We start from the raw sequence: 14494 nt of genomic DNA, 5'->3' as shown, positions 1-14494 counted from the left end.
AAGGGCGTATAATAATTACAAACAGGCAAGAAACGACTATACAAGAATAAGGAGGGAAGCCCAAAAACAGTTTGAGGAGGATATAATAAATAAAAGTAGTGATCAACCAAAGCTGTTTTACAGCTATATCAGAAGCAAAACTAAAGTAAAGATATAATACAATCCATTACGGACGAGGGAATCACTTATTCACAAGAGAAAGATATTTGTGAAGCACTAAATAAGAATTTCCAATTAGTTTTTACAGAAGAAAAAAATTTTGAGAGGGACTATGTGGAACACGCATGTCCACACATACTACCAGATATACAAATAGCAGAAAAAGTAATACAGGAGGCGTTATGTAGATTAGACAGAGGAAAAGCAAGTGGTCCTGATGAAATTAAATGTTGGGTATTACGAGAATGTGCAAAGGAGTTAAGTAAACCATTATTTTTAATTTTCAAGAAATCCACGTTGAGTACACCGCTTCCCGTCCGATCAGTGAAGTTAAGCAACGTTGGGTCTGGTTAGTACTTGGATGGGTGACCGCCTGGGAACACCAGATGCTGTTGGCATCCCTACGTGTCAAGTGGGGTTGGTGGAGGATTAGTGCCCCTCCCTGTAAAACAATTAACTCTAAGCCCTTGACCACCCCGTCTGGGATACATGGCGTCTGGCAATGAATGAATGAATGAAGAAATCCTTGAGTCAAGGTAAACTACCTGATATTTGGAAGAAAGCAAATATTGTCCCCTTATTCAAGAAAGGAAATAGACAAAATCCACTCAACTACAGACCAGTATCACTGACCAGTGTTGTAAGCAAGGTATTAGAAAAACTTATAAGAAAAGCTTGGGTAAACCATCTAGAAGAACACAGTATGATAACAGAAAGACAGTTTGGTTTCAGAAAAGGAAAATCATGTGTTACTAATCTGTTGAGCTACTATGAAAGAGTAACAAACACAATACAGGAAAGGGAAGGATGGGTGGACAGTATCTATTTAGATTTTCAAGAAAGCTTTTGACACAGTACCACACCAAAGACTTTTATAGAAACTGTACCATCAAGGAGGAATTCGAGGCAAACTGTTTTGTTGGATGCAAGACTTTCTCATAAAAAGAGAAATGAGGACAGTACTAAGAGGAAACTACTCATCATGGAAAGAAGTGACTAGTGGAGTACCACAGAGTTCAGTGCTGGCACCAATCATGTTTTTAGTGTATATAAATGATATAAACAGTAACACTGGAAATGAGAGCTATCTGAATATGTTTGCAGATGATGCAAAAGTACAAAGGAGAATTACTAACACAGACTCTTGTAAAGAGCTACAAGAAGAATTAAATAAACTTCATGAATGGAGTAGTACATGGCAAATGGAATTCAATGTGGACAAGTGTCATGTAATCAAGTTTGGTAAAAGTGGAAAAAGACCTGATTGGGATTATAAGTTAGGAAATAAAACCCTATACACATCAGAAAGAGAGAAAGACCTAGGTGTGATTATCAATAACAGACTATCTCCGGCTGACCACATCAGCGAGAAGGTACGGAATATGTATACACTGCTTGCAAATATGAGAATAGCATTCACATACATAAATGAAGACATGCTAAGAAGGATAATAACATCATTCATTAGACCAACACTGGAATATGCATCAGTAGTCTGGAGTCCTCATCTCAAAAAGCATATAGACAAGATTGAAAAAGTTCAAAGGGCCGCTACAAGATGGATACCAAGCTTAAGGGACCTAAGCTACGAAGAAAGACTAAATAAACTGAATCTACCAACACTACAGGAGAGAAGGAAAAGAGGTGACATGATAATGCTATATAAATGCATATCAGGAAAGAAGAAAATAGACATAAATGATTACTTAACATATGGAAAAGCATCAGCAAGAGGACACTGCAAAAAACTGCATAAGAAGAGAGGTGATAAAGACGTAAGGAAATTCAGTTTCCCAAACAGAGCAATTGATCAATGGAATGCACTACCGAATGAAAAAGTGTGTGCCAAAACAATTCACAAATTTAAGGATATGTACGATAAATATGGTTTAAGACACGGGACAGTACGAGCTTGACTCATTCCTGTAAAGATACAATTAGGTAAGAACAATTAGGTAAGAACACACACACACACACACACACACACACACACACACACACACACACACACACGTTTTTCCGTTGTCTCTCCACTTTATATTTACTTGTACTCCATACTTCCTTCTACATCCTTTCTCCCTGACCCTTTCCTTCAGTCTTTCTTCCAGCCTCTTTATTTCCTACTTACCTCTCATAACCTCTCCTAAGTTTCCATTCTCTACCTCTTTTTTCTCTTTTCTTCTCTCTTTTTTTCCTCTGTTTTCCTCCATCTCATCTTCGTTGCTCCCTTCTTTTCCTTGTTTTGTTACTTTCCTCCACTCCCATCTTCTGCCTCTTCTCCATTACCACCTCCCGTTGTTTTATGCCTCACTTCATTTCTCTCTGTCTGTCTGTCTGTCTGTCTGTCTGTCTCTGTCTGTCTCTCTCTCTCTCTCTCTCTCTCTCTCTCTCTCTCTCTTTCTCACCCACCTTGTGTCCCAGTTTCCTTTAGTCAGGCGTCTGTCCCACTGCCATTGCTAGCCATCCCTCACTAATTGATGGCCAACTCAATAGCCTCACATATTCCCCCCCCCCCTTGGAACCAGCAACAGAAACAACACAATTTTAGGTAGGGAGAAGTGTCTAGAAACATCCATTGAAATAGGTTATCATTTAGACCACAGAAAATGTTGTTCAGAGTCTCCCCCCCCCCTCTCCCTCCCTCCCTCCCTCCTCCTCTCTGGATCCATTTTCCTTCTCGCCTCACCGCTATTGTCGTGGAGTTGGGAAGAAAATTGAAAAATTGAGACTTGGGGTTAATACTTATCAACTACACGAAGGCCACTGGGGCAGAGAGTCAGTTTTTTGCCAAGGCCCAGTTCTCCACTCAAGTTCGACAAACTGGTATCTATTTCACACATAGGTTTCCTCAATTTTGCTGCAGTTCTTGTTAAAGGACAAGGAGAAACAAGCTTTGTCTAACAGCCTGACCGACCGGAGAGTCGAACCTGAGATCTTGTAGTTGCGAGCTTGATATGCTACCACTGCACCACCGGCTCCCCTGGTGAAAAGAGGAAGCGTCACAGGGGGGAAGGGAAGGTGGTACGATGATGGGGCAGGAGGGGACACTGTAAATCCATTCAGGCCCCGAGAAGAAAGCCACTCTGGGCTCCCCTTTTCCCCGTCTGTCTTGGAATTGGGTGAGAGCGAACCTTTTCTTGCCTGGGGTGGTGAGGCTGGAGCTGGATGGGATGGGGAGGGAGGGAGGGGGATAGACGGATGGGTGGAGAGGTGAGGGGTGGCGGGGGTTGGTGAGGAATTTGCCTTGGTGAACTTTGAAGATAGTCAGAGAATACCTCGTTTCGCTGTGTGTGTGTGTGTGCGTGTGTGTGTGTGTGTGTGAGAGAGAGAGAGAGAGAGAGAGAGAGAGAGAGAGAGAGAGAGAGAGAGAGTACCAAACTAAAACTGAATTTCCATCGTTCTCTTTAATTTGCGCACACAGTATCTTCCCCTAGTCTTGCATTACATATCACCTAGTCATTCTCATATCAGAGTCCTCATCTCTGTTCGTCTTTGATGTTCTTCTTCTTTGTCTTTTATTTCTCTCATTGTCTCAAGACGTTACACGACTCATGCACGATGCACATAGTTACTCTTTGATACGTAAAGCACCTTCTTTGTCAAAGTGGGCAACATTTTTCATCCTCATGAGCAGAAACGTGTTTTTTTTTTTTTTTTTTTTTTTTTTTTTTTTCCCGCAGCTTTATAATTTCCTTAGGCCGTAAGCATTTGTTTGTATGCATGTAACTATAAAGCTATAAAGATTTCTTACCCTGAAATGGATAAGTACATAATTATAATATCACAAGGATTGGTATGCAGTTTTAGTCTAATTTCAAGATCAAAGCTTCACGTGTCTCTGTCTGTCTTTATTTTACGTACTAATGGTTTCGTTATTCTTTGCAGGTAAGTACTGCTTTCTCTACCTGTTGCTGGGCGTAACGATGGTATGTACTGAATTCATTTATTTACGTACTTGCTTGTTTATTTATTTTTTTTACTCATTTGCATCTGACCCATGTCCCCCAAAGAACATTGACCTTAAACGAACCCAAACATGAAGCCAGTTCCGACCCCCAAGATTACCTGGATCCCGAGTCAGATGGAAACCAACTCTAACGAAAATGTTATGCATTAGACCTCAAGGGAAACTATTTGCAGGTCATTTTTTAGTCAAGAAGTTCCTCCCCGCTCCAGTATATTCTCTCACAAGGGGGGCACCTTGTGTTACTACCTGCTGCCGTATTTGTTCCGGGGCGCGGAAATTGTTGGAGCGCTTGTTTATGACTCATTTTTTATTTGAATATCTGTTAGGGGATTTATGTTGAACAAAACAGTGCCGCCAGTGTGAATATTTTAGATCCGAGAGAGCCGCTTGTAATAGCATTAACGAGGCATAAAATAAAAATTTTGGTTTATATCCGAGATCATTCGTGAATGGAGTATATTTTGTAATGGTAGTTGTGCCAAAGGTAATGTTAAACCCATAATACACCTATGTTGGTGAAGCCATGTTGTTCAGCGATAGGTAGTATTAAGCCTGTATAGGTTCTAAGTAAAAACCATGGTGCCTGATCTCACATTTCATTTTGTATGATGAATCGGATTTTGGGCATCGACTAGCTCGGTCCTTGTAACTCAGCAGTCCTCCCAGGCACAGTCAGTCATACTCGGTGTGGTGAAACATGAGTAAAACGCATACATTTATTATTTTACCGCTTGGGATTTTTCTTGCAATAGTTTATTATTGCACTGTGAATGAATGTGGTGTTAGTGTTAAGTTCATCAAAATGATGACGCCTTTTGATTTAGTTGTAAGGTGATTTTATAGAGAGGCGACCTCTTGTAGTGATCGAGTCAGACGAGGTGTTACGAGTATTTTATGTGTTCCCTCGGTTTCTTGTTCTTGTTTCTTGCCCGACAGTCTCTCCCACAATGGAAACGGGCCATTCTTTCCACCATCTGCCAGCCACAGCTTTCTTTTACCAGCGGCTCTCTCTCGCCCTCGATATCTCACCACCACTGCTTCCTACTGCCACTGTCGCCATTTATGTCATCCTTCGTTACTCTGCCTGCCGGCTCGCTCTTGCCCTGCACTTCCTCCCCACTTCAGGCGCCTTCATTGTGTGTGTGCCTTTATACACTCTTCCTCGAGGGGTTTGATCGTGTACAGCTTTCATGTTTTCTGCTATTCAAAGATAGATTACTACACTTTTTTTAAATTTTTATCATTGCTGCTCCTTTGCATTGTCATTATCTTAATCCTTGTCGACAACATCATCGCCATAATTATCGTTTGCTTAGAATAATCCTGTTATTGATATTGTCTCCGTCTCAGTCTCATCATCATCATCATCATCATCTATCCTCTTCCTCCTCCTCCAGTAGTTTTACCTTTGTACCGCGGGATAAACCTGTTAGTCTCCACCACAGCTTACAGCCCGTCTCTTCCACAGATCAACTCTTCCACAACTCATATCTACCACAGCTCGCCTCAACCAGCTCTTTCTGTCTCTTTCCTCGGCCCTTCTTGTCTCTAAAAACAGCACTTAATTTTGTCTCCATCACAACCCTTGCCGCCACAACCCTTACCAACATCCCTGTGGTCGACCTCCAGATCACTGTCTCATTCACTGCTCCAGTTTACAAATTATGCCCTGTGCCTTAGCCATGTGCTTCGAGGAACTCCTATAAGTTTTTTTGCCACAGTTCCTGCCCTTCTTCCACTACATCCTTCCGCACCGCCACCACTACATCCCTGCTCTTCACCACAACCCTGACCTTCTCCACAACAGCTTTGCCCTTTACCATAGCCCTCCCCCTTCTCCACTACAGCCTTGTCCATTACCATAATCCTCCCCTACACCACAGCCTTGTCTTCACCTCAGCTCTCCCCTCTCTACACCTCTGCCCTTCACCACAGCCCTGACCATCACTATAGTCCTCCCCTTCACTAGAGTCCATGTTACTTCCCTCCGTATCCTTTTCCTCCTTACCACAGCCTTTTTCGTCCATCAATAGGTCACTCTAAGCCTCCCTTCTTCCGACCGTCAAAGTCTTTTATGCCTCTCTTGCCCATCATAACTTGTTCTGTCTCCCTCCCTTCTTGTACCCACCACATCCGCTTCTGCCTCTTACCCTTCTCTTGCCCATCAGTGCCCCGCCCCCTCCCCCCCCTCCTTTTTTTTAGTCCGTTCTTGCCTTTGCCTTGTCCACCGCAGCCCTTCCTTATTCCCCATGTTCGTCGTTCACATCATCCTGCCTCACACCTTGCTTCACCTAACAGCCGTATCTTTGTGCTGTAGAGAAATGCTATCAGTCTATCATACATTGTTTTTGCAACAGTCCCTGCCTTTTCATACCACAACCATACGTGTCCTTAAAAACAGTCCTCTTTGTCTCCACCACAACCCTGTCTCTCCCCCTCATTTTCCATTCCACCGCAACGCTTTTCCGTTCCTGCCATAGTCCTTTTCGGCCCTATCATAGCCCTTGCTTTTCTATTCCTTCCCTATCCATCATTAACCACATTCTCTCTCTCTCTCTCTCTCTCTGGGGGGCGCGGTAGCACAGTGGTAGCGCGCTGAGCTTGTGATCGGGAGGTCGCAAGTTCGAGCCTCGCCCGGGCTACCGTTGCCGGGAGGGGTAGCTCCCTCCTGTAACCCCAGCGGGGGTATATGGCCTTAGTTGCCTAGCTCGGGGAATTCATTTCTCCATTTCTCTCTCTCTCTCTCTCTCTCTCTCTCACACACACACACACACACACACACACACAAAGAAAAAAAAAAAGGCGTTGCCCACCACAACGGTTCCCTGAATTTCCCTGATCGTAATGCACATCATTCTGCCTCATCGTCCGTGCCCCCAACAGCCTTACCTCTGCGCCGCGGGGTAATCCTGTCCGTGTTGAGCCAGACAAGCCCAGGATCCTATTACCTTCACCCTCCACGCCTGTCTTCTTCCCCAACCCAATAAGCTCTTCTGCTTAGATGGGTTGAAAGGAATTAAGCTGTATGTGTGTGTGTGTGTGTGTGTGTGTGTGTGTGTGTGTGCAAATTAACTCAGGTTTTCCCAGAGATTAACAAAACTTGGTAGAAGAGTTGAGGAATTACGTATAATTAAATCAGTTGTTTTCAGAACAATAGGCTAAAAGTCAAGGCCACAAGGTACATCAGACGGTGATCTAGCAAAATCAACTTTAACAATTTTCATTCGGCTTAAACCAAATTAGGAAAGTAAGTCAAGAATTAAGTGATTCAATTCTGGGAACAATCAGTCAAAGGTCAAGGTCACAGGACAAGGGCAGAGCTTGATCTGTGTATGTGATTCTTAACAAAATAACTCAAGCAGTTCTGCTCCGATTTGAACCAAACTTTATGGAAAGTTCGAGTTAAAGCAAAAATAAAAGTGAATCGATTTTGAGAACAATTAGTCAAAGATCAAGTTCACAGAGAAAGGTTAAAGTTCAAGGTCATCAGACAGTGAATTCAGTTTTGATCAGAACTGAACCAGGTTGGGGGAAGTGTTAAGGATTAGGCAAGAACGATGTACTGTAATTCAGTTTTGAGAATTATGTTGAAGGTCAAGGTCACAGGGCAAAGTCACATATTCGGCCTTTAGTCCGGTTGATGGGCGCGGCTGTTGCTGTCTGAGTGGTCCTTCTTGCATGTGGGTGTGTTCGTGCCGGCAGTTGTGATTCTGCTGTGTTGCTGTTTGTTGCATTTGTCGGTGGCCAAAAGAAGCTGGCAAGATTTTTTCTTCCCTAAAAGTTATTTCCTTGCGTCACTGATTGTTCGTGTCAGTCTTTTTTTTTGGGGGGGGGAGGGGGGAGTAAGTGTTTGTGTCTGACTTTTGCTATTTTCCTCGTATTTTTGTCGTTTACGGTGATACCTCGGCCGCGGCGCCTGTTGTTAGTACGGGAGAATAGCAACTGTTTTCAGTTTTCAAGAGCTGCAAAGGCTTTAAGGGAAATTGCAGTTTTGGAAAGTTTTTATTGTTGCAGGTACAATGGGTAGTGAAGGTGGCGGACGGTTTTTACAGCTGGGATTATATCTAGCAGTTGAGGGCTTAGTGCGTGGTGATGATGATGGTGGTGGGCGAGTGGCGGGGATCTCACGAGTGTGGTGGGTGGTGGTGGTTGTGAGAGTGGCGGGTGGTGGTGGTTGTGAGAGTGGTGGGTGGTGGTGGTTGTGAGAGTGGTGGGTGGTGGTGGTTGTGGTTGTGGTGATGGTGGTGGTGGCTGGGAATGTTGTTTTTGTGCTGGTGGTGATGGAGGTTGTGGTGATTGTGGACTTGTGGTGGTGGTAGTGGAGGTGATTTTGATGGTACCCGTGATGAAAGTGGTGGTGATAATGATGCTGATTGTGCTGGTTTTGTGATTAGTAGTTGTTGTGTGATTGTTGTTGTTGCTGTTGTGGTGGTGATTGTGGTAATGGTGGCGGTGGTGGTAATGGTGATGATTGTAATTGTGGTAGTGGTTCTTGGTATGCTGGTTTTGTTGTTGTTGTTGTCGTTATTGTGGTGGTGGTGGTGGTGATTGGTGGATGCTGTGATTGTGGTTTCTGTTGTTGTGGTGGTGGTGGTAGTGTTGGTGGTGGATGTTGTGATTATTGTTGTTGTTCTTGTGGTGGTGGTGGTGGTGATTAGTGGATGTTGCAATTGTTGTTGTGGTGATTGTGGTAATGGTGGCGGTGGTGGTAATGGTGATGATTGTAATTGTGGTAGTGGTTCTTGGTATGCTGGTTTTGTTGTTGTTGTTGTCGTTATTGTGGTGGTGGTGGTGGTGATTGGTGGATGCTGTGATTGTGGTTTCTGTTGTTGTTCTGGTGGTGGTGGTGGTAGTGTTGGTGGTGGATGTTGTGATTATTGTTGTTGTTCTTGTGGTGGTGGTGGTGATGATTAGTGGATGTTGCAATTGTTGTTGTTGTGGTGGTGGTGGTGGTAGTGTTGGTGGTGGATGTTGTGATTATTGTTGTTGTTCTTGTGGTGGTGGTGGTGATGATTAGTGGATGTTGCAATTGTTGTTGTTGTGGTGGTGGTGGTGGTGGTGGTGGTAGTGTTGGTGGTGGATGTTGTGATTATTGTTGTTGTTCTTTTGGTGGTGGTGGTGATGATTAGTGGATGTTGCAATTGTTGTTGTTGTGGTGGTGGTAATGGTGGTGGTGGTGGTCACTTTGGCTTGGAGTTGTGGAAGTGTCTGGTAGTGTAGCTTGAGACAGGTGGCAGCAGTAGTGGTGGGTGGAGGGGAATTTTCTTTACTGCGCCTAAGCTTTTTCAGTGCTGGCCAGATTTCATTGCTGGACTTGCTTTTAGGCAATGGGTTTTTGTTTCATACCTCGATTTAAAACAGAGTAAACAGTGTGTGTGTGTGTGTGTGTGTGTGTGTGTGTGTGTGTGTGTGTGTGTGTGTTTGCTTTGAATACATATTGGGTAGAGAAAAGCTTTGGGGGCATCCGTGTACAGTATATATTTTGGTCATTACTGTGTAGTAAGCGTATCGGTAATTGCCACTTGTATAATTATTACTCCAAACTGTGATGTCCATTACAAACGATACATTATTATAACAGGATCAGTGCAGTGCGTCGATTAGCAGTCATTATTATGCATTCAGTATATTACAACACCAAAGAATATCGCTTTTCAGTACAAGTCGCAAGTCCTGTATTAGCCCTGATTAATACCATAAGTTAACCCCTTTAGCCTAGGTTATCATCTTGGGTCTGTTCTTGTTACCACCTGAAAACATTATATGGTGGAGGACTTTAATGGAGATTTTTCCCTGGTAATCTCTACACTGTGAGAAGATTTCCCAGAAAAAAAAAAAAAAAAAAAAAAAAAAGGCGCTAGCAAGTATAAAAAGGAAAATTATCGCCAGAGACATCATTATTTCCCGTTTACCCCATTAGAGCGGTGGAAATGGCAGCCTTTGACAGTCATTCTAATCTGAATAAAATCGTATAGCAGTAGAGCAAATAAGAGGGTAAATATGTCCGTCACTCTAGTGTTAATAAGCTAATTTATTTACATAGTGGGGGCTTTTTATCGCCGAAATTACAAGAGGCGACTCATTAAAAAAAAAAAAAATCAATTTGTTCCTAGTTACAGGCCAATATGAAGCAGTGAAAATAGTGTCCTTTGAGGTCGGGGTCACTTTGGAGACTGAGTGGCGATGGAAATTTACACTGTGATCAAGTTGGCAGTGTTTTATTGTGGCCTAGTGCTGTATAATTGAAAGAGAGAGAGAGAGAGAGAGAGAGAGAGAGAGAGAGAGAGAGAGAGAACTAATGGCAGGATGTCAGTCAGGTGAAAGGTAGAGAGAGGAAATACAAAGTTGAAGGAACAAATCTCTTCAACCCGATGACATATTCACGTTGTATTTTAAGCTGAAGGTATTACTCAGCTTAGGCCATAGTTTTCAAGCTGGAGGGGTTAGATACAGTTAGATATAGATATGGCCTTAATTAATTCCCTTCACTAACAGGGGGCTCCTGTTCCTGCATATGAACATCTGAAAAAAAAAAAAATCTATAAAATGGATAATGCGTGCTCGGACTGAAGGAGTTACAATAGAATGAGGGGAGACTGAAAGAGTTAAAACAGAGTGGGGGAGGCTGAGGGGTTTAAAACAGAGTGAGGGGAGAGTGAAGGAGTTAAAACAGTGAAGGGAGACAGAGGGTTAAAACAGAGTGAGGGGAGACTGAAGGAATTAAAACAGAGTGAGGAGAGACTGCAGGAATTAAAACAGAGTGAGGGGAGACTGAATGGGTTAAAACAGAGTGAGGGAAGACTGAAAGGGTTAAAACAGTGAAGGGAGACTGAAGGGTTAAAAAAGAGTGAGGGGAGACTGAAGGGTTAAAACAGAATGAGGGGAGACTGAAGGAATTATAACAGAGTGAGGAGTGACTGCAGGAATTAAAACAGAGTGAAGGGAGACTGAATGGGTTAGAACAGAGTGAGGGGAGACTGAAAGGTTTAAAACAGAGTGAGGGGAGATGACTAGGGTGTTGGAGCACAAGGTTGTTAACACTCGCGTAGTCGTTTCTCCTTTAGTTCATTTCTGCACCTGACTCCAACGACGTAATTCAGCTGATCGGGTCATAGGAGCCTGGAACTGTCAATATTGGTGCTGTTTAGTTATCTGATGGCGGGAACAGTTCTTGTAGTTTGTTCCAGTTAACCTTGGACGACTTTATTCAGCTGAGATATAGTCATAGGAATCAAACTGTTAATACTGAACTTTATTCCACCTAACCACTGACGATTCATTTCGGATGGGCGTGAATTACGGCAGCCTTAGTGTTAATATAGCGACCAGTAACCCTCGCCTTGTTATTTTTTTTCTTTTTCGTTCGCATTTTGTGTTCTGTAGCGCCAGACGATCTTTTTTAGCCGGATGAGCTATGGGAGCCTGAGTGATGGAAGCAGAGCAGTGATAGATAGAAACACATGAGCAGTAAAAGGGAAGTAAGGCTGTACTTTCTCGTAGCCTTTTATAACTCAACTCTCAGAAAAAAAAAAAATGTCTGGCATTAGCAGGAGTGAATTACTAGAACTCTCTCGATCATGAAAGGTTTAATGGTGACAGTACTGACTCAGGTTCCTACAACTCAGTCAGCTGAATAAAATCATCTGTCCTCAGATGTTATAGAGTATTAATGAGAGGGTCAAGTACCGTAAGCAATATGAGGAAGAAGTGAAGGTGTTGTAAAACAGCGGAAGTTAACTCAAGACGAGTTCGTTATTATTATTATTATTATTATTATTATTAATTATTATTATTATTATTATTGTTGTTGACGCCAAAGGCGTAGTTTTTGTTATCGTGTTTGTTTGTCTATTATTATTTATTGAATGTTTGTTCCACTTTGCGTCAGTGTTAGCACATGTAAAATGCTGGGGTTTGAAAAGAAGTCACTTGGCTGTTGCATATCGACCATAGATCTGTGACTCGGATCAAGGTCAAAGTTCAGGACGCTGCGTTACTACATGAATGTCTGATTATATTGATGCAGAACGCTCGATCGTCAGTACCACAAATCAAAGTTGGCGTAGCTGTGGAAGGGAGAAGGGGGAGGGACACATTAAGGCTAGTGCGACACTGTAACACTGCCTTTGGGAAACAAGGTACGGATTTAAATAGCGTTATGCCCCGAATACTAATAATGAAGAATATTCTGTTAATGAATATGATACTCTTATTATCAGTCTCTACACCAAATGTTGCAGACTCAGTGACAATAGGTTTAATAACATCATTCGTGTGTTTAAGGCACAGTTTTACTGGTGCCTTGGTAAGTCGACATCAGTTCCAGAAGAAAGTTTGTGCTTTCTGATTCTCCTCCCCTGAAATGTGTATGTTACAGCACTGCAGAAGCAAAGCCAATGCGGTTTGCTTGTACTGCAAAATATTATTTATAAGGGATAAGCTACGAGATTATCACATAGTCAGAGAACACTTATGTGAGGTAAAAGAAAACAACGAAAGATACTTCAGAATACAGATATTATTTACTCTTAACCATACAGAATTACAAGGTCAGGAGGTTGGTGTTCAGGGCCAGGAGGTTGGTACTTTTGGTTCAGGTGCTGATGCTCATGTAAATCACTTAAAACTAGGCATCGAAGGGCTCACACTGAAAATCAGAAAGCTGGCACTCGGGGTGATGAGGTAACGGCACCCAAACAGCTCAGTAAGGATGGAAGTTGGCAGTAAACATGCTGGTTCATCGATGCTGCCTCAGTTGCAAAGACTGGAGTAAATATACAGCCTTTACCCCCATTCCGCCGATTATCGTCACCGAGATTATCTTTATTCCGCTGCAGAAAAAAAAAAAAAATCGTCGCCGAGATCAAGGCTTCACATTTCTCTCTGGGCTGTTTTGATCTAGATTTTGCTGCTACCAGATGGCCAGATCAGATTTTTTTTCCTCGAACTGGAGTTAATTTCGGTAACTCCTTCAGTGGGGGAGGGGTTTCCTAACATCTATAATTAGAAGCTTCACTAATTACTTAATAGCTTAATTGCTTTTTTCGTGATTTTGTGCTTGGATGATTCCGTTTTCTCGCATAGTGATTGTTTTTTCTTGCTTCTTACTTGCTTGGTTCATTGTTTACTTGCACTTGCGCGTGCTTGCTTGCTTCCTTACTCCACCTTCGCCCAACACATAGCCTGCTGTGCAAGATCGAGGCTCCATTTCCGTGCTTCATTATATTTCTGATTAGGTGTTGATTAGTTGCTTGATTTTTTGCTTGATTCATTTCTGGATTACATAATTTTTACCTGTATACTTGCTTACTTGATTTCTTACTTGCTTGGTTGCTTGGCCCAGTCTCACTACAACCTACTGGACGTGTTTAAGGCCCTATTTTTGTTTATTTCGTGCTTTCTTGTTTTCTCTCTTCCTTGCATTATTATTTGCTTGTCTAGTAGAATTCTTATTTCTTTGCTTGCAGTTAACATCGTACTTACTTGCTTGCTTTCTCGAATTATTACTTGCTTGTTTGGTTCTCTGCCCTCTAGAATGATTGAGTGCATACTTGCTTCTTTGCCCTCATGGGTGATTGATTACTTACCTGTTTCTTTGCCTTCTTGAATGATTGATTGCCAGCTTCCTTGCCAGCTTCTTTGTCCTCTTGAATGATTGCCTGCTTGCTTCTTTTCCCTCTAGAACGTTTGATTGCTTACTTTCCTTCCTGCTTGTTTACCTCAGTCTCAGTCACCACCTACTGTACATACTCGTCCTGCATGCCTGGCGTACCATCCTCAGAGGGCGAGTAGACTGAATCATACGTAGTTTACCAAGATAATTTCCTTGTGTTGGCCCAGGTTCGCGGGCGTGCTGTCTGTAGTGAGGTCAGACGTTTGTTTACACTAACTGGGTATATGTAAATGATCTTAACCGATTTACAACTCTCCATGCATTTACCTGTCATCGTTTTAAGGTTCGTAGTCTCGGTGGTTATGGAAGCTTCCTAACACCTCACCCTTAGCGATTTATTTTTGGATGAGGTTGGCTGAGATCGTCGTGTACGGTACTCACGCAGACTGTGGTGAAACTAAAGCGATTTTAATACTGTAAAAAGAAGACGATGGTAAGGTGTTATAAGCAAAGTAAATCGCTTAGGAAGAGGTCTTAGGGACCTTCTTTAACCTATGGGAATACCGGCCTAACCCTTGATTCTTTAAGCGTATTTCATCCTTCATTTTTGCTGTAACATGACGATTTTTTCAGATCAGGCGATGTTTTCCTGCCTTGATGGGTTAGGTACGGCTTTCATAAACTCTCACAGGTAAAGGTCACTCCTGAGTGTATTAAATCACCTGGATGTTGCAATGCTTAGGCCAACAACATAC

At 42.7% G+C, this 14494-nt stretch overlaps 1 pseudogene; it reads left to right on the top strand.

Moving 5' to 3' along the window:
- Positions 1–438: 438 nt before the first annotated feature.
- LOC145417182 (5S ribosomal RNA) lies at positions 439–557 on the top strand (annotated as a pseudogene).
- Positions 558–14494: the final 13937 nt, after the last annotated feature.

The sequence above is a fragment of the Coenobita brevimanus genome, chromosome 1 (genome assembly GCF_032717465.1).
Source record: "Coenobita brevimanus isolate Jiangsu-jjx chromosome 1, ASM3271746v2, whole genome shotgun sequence".
NCBI lineage: Eukaryota > Metazoa > Arthropoda > Malacostraca > Decapoda > Coenobitidae > Coenobita > Coenobita brevimanus.
Note: the sequence above shows the minus strand (reverse complement) of the source record. Positions and strands in the feature narration are given on the sequence as shown.